The sequence below is a fragment of the Lithobates pipiens genome, unplaced genomic scaffold (genome assembly GCF_037356315.1).
Source record: "Lithobates pipiens isolate NorthernLeopardFrog02 unplaced genomic scaffold, aLitPip1_a1.2 Scaffold_18, whole genome shotgun sequence".
Taxonomy (NCBI): Eukaryota; Metazoa; Chordata; class Amphibia; order Anura; family Ranidae; genus Lithobates; species Lithobates pipiens.
Genome location: NW_027507758.1, coordinates 517,627,748 through 517,630,321, shown reverse-complemented (window position 1 = coordinate 517,630,321; position 2,574 = coordinate 517,627,748). Strand labels below are relative to the sequence as shown.

Here is a 2,574-nt window from a genome sequence, read left to right as displayed (position 1 = left end):
CGAGTTGTCATTTCATTATAGTTTCAAAAACATCTAGACAACAATGTAATAAACTTAAAATTATTTTAATCAAAATAGGCATGAACAAATGTAGTTAACCTGCATCTGCCAAAAACGTTGTATTAGTGTTTGAATGAACGATGTTTAATACAAACGATTCCTGTGTCCACGAACCTCAGACTTGACATTTTAAACTGTACAACAGTAAAGAGCACATGGACCAGCACAAAAGTAATAATAATAATAGGAACACATGACAAATACTTTTTTTGCAGCACTTTCCCAATCTTTCTATATTGATCTTGCTCCCTCAATTTCAGGTCTGACCAGCGTTTCCTCAATTGCTCCTTGGATCATCGTACCCCAAAATTTCTGTGCAGACTTCTGACAACTTTAGCCATGAAACTTTGGCCTTTCTCACATTAGGGTTTCTGTACGGTCCATGCTTCCCATCATAGTCTGTGCTCTTCAAGATGTCCACCTTCTCCACCATCTCTTCAAAGGACATATTTGAGGCCTTTTATCTATTTCTGGATCTGGAACTGCCTTGCTCTGGTATTTCGCTGTTGCTGCTCTCAGCACACACCTGCTGTGTCTCCGCTATGTGCTCTCTCTCTGAAAGAGAAGAGGCAGGGAATACACTAGAAAGAAGGACAGGAGCGGAGTTCCACACATGTGCAGTGTATATAATGCATAACACGTGTGCAATGTACATACGAGTGGAGGACCGTTTTGTATGATCGTTCAAACAAATGTACAATTGTAACTTGTGGCAACAGTGGTTGGTGGCCTATATTGCTTATAGATTGAGGCCTATATTGGGACAAGATTAGGAGAGTTTACCTTGAAATTAGGGTTTGTCTTGTGTTGTGTCTTGCAGATAAAATGGTTGGCAAATTTACAGCCCCTGATTTCCTGCCAAACTTCATCGACAAATACAGGGAGCTGCCATGTCTCTAGCAAGTCCAATGCAGGGACTATTCTAACAAGCTAAAGAGGAAGGCAGCGCTGGAGAAACTGTTGGAATTAGTAAAGCCTGTGTATCCCACGGCAGACATCAGGAGCACAGCAGATGATGTATATATCCCCAGGCTGTGGTACTACAACAGCCTGCGTTTTTTGTCCGACCAGACGGAACCCAGACCATCACTATCAACACTTCCTTCCACATCAGCTGAGGCTCCTAAAGGTCCAACCTGGGTCTTCCTCCCAGGAAGAAGATGTGGAGGAGCTTGGCTTGACCCAGGTATAGCATTGTTGAAGATATTTCTTGTCAAAAACTGAATGATGTTAACTAGATGTTATTAATCCTAATTTTCTGATTTAACAAAGTGGTTTACATATCAATAGACAGTAGTAGCCAAAAATTATTGGGATAAGAATGAAAAATGTGGGGTCAGAATGATAGTCTTTTCTATTTATTAACATTCAATTTGCAACAGTCATGAGCTCAAAATTGTATGTAATTGATGACCAAAAACCTAGAACTATGTACAATTTTCATACACAGGAAAGTCTCAGCCAAGAGGAAGCCCTGGCAAGCAGCCTGACCGAATCACAGGTTCCTCCCCTCCACCCTCTAACCAAAAGGACCAAGAAGGCAAGGAACCTGATGGAGACCACGGCTGCTTTCCTAAGACATGCCACTGTGGCAATTACCATGACCACTGGTAGCCAAGAGGCGTTTGGATGAGTCACTACCAGTAAATTAGAACGCAAGGAGCAGGCCCAATGCACTATATGCGAGGAGATAATACTACAGGCCCTAAACAAGGGGACGAGGGGTGAATTGACACATCAAACCGAACTCTGTGAGTTTGACCATGCTCCTCCACCACCTCCACCAACACCACAACCACCCCATCCACCACAGCAGCATGGAAGTAAGTCTGGAAGGAAGTGTTGAGAGTGATCACCTGGGCTTGGTGTGGTCTGGCAAAAAAATGCAGGCTGTTGTAAGACTACAGCCTCGGGACATATATGTCATCTGCTGCTGCTCCTAATCTCTCAGAGTCCTGGACAGTATTGTGCTCCCTATTAAATGGACTCCTCAGGTTAACAGTTTTGACAGTCAAATAATTGATGTCTGCCCTGGGGTACAAAGGCTTTACAAATTCCAAATGTTTCTCATTGCCTTCCTCTATATTTTGTTATGACCTTGTGCTCTCTATTAAATGAAAAAAAAAATTAAGGGACACATACTTGGCTATGTGTTTTACTTCAAACAGGACAGTTTGTGAGTAGGCAGGTACATTTAAAACATACAATGTCAAATTAACAAGGGACACCAACATAGTTGTACCTTTGAGGTTAAAAAATGCAAGATAATAATGGTGGTGTGGTAACTTGACACACAAAATGAAAAAACTAATTATTATGTAGATCACTAGAAAAAACACAAACAAATAAAATATATTATGGAGATCACTAGAAAAAAAATATTATTCTGGAGATCACTAGAAAAAAAACACAAAAACAAAAAAATATTATGGAGCTCACTAGAAAAAAAAAAGAAAAAAAATATTATTCCGGAGATCACTAGAAATAATAAAACAATATGTTTGTCAGAACTCT

At 40.4% G+C, this 2,574-nt stretch overlaps 1 long non-coding RNA gene across 1 annotated transcript; it reads left to right on the top strand.

Moving 5' to 3' along the window:
- On the top strand, positions 1–2,199 carry LOC143988848 (uncharacterized). The gene is made up of 2 exons (XR_013276928.1): positions 1–1,246; positions 1,511–2,199. It is a non-coding gene; the product is annotated as an uncharacterized LOC143988848 (long non-coding RNA).
- Positions 2,200–2,574: the final 375 nt, after the last annotated feature.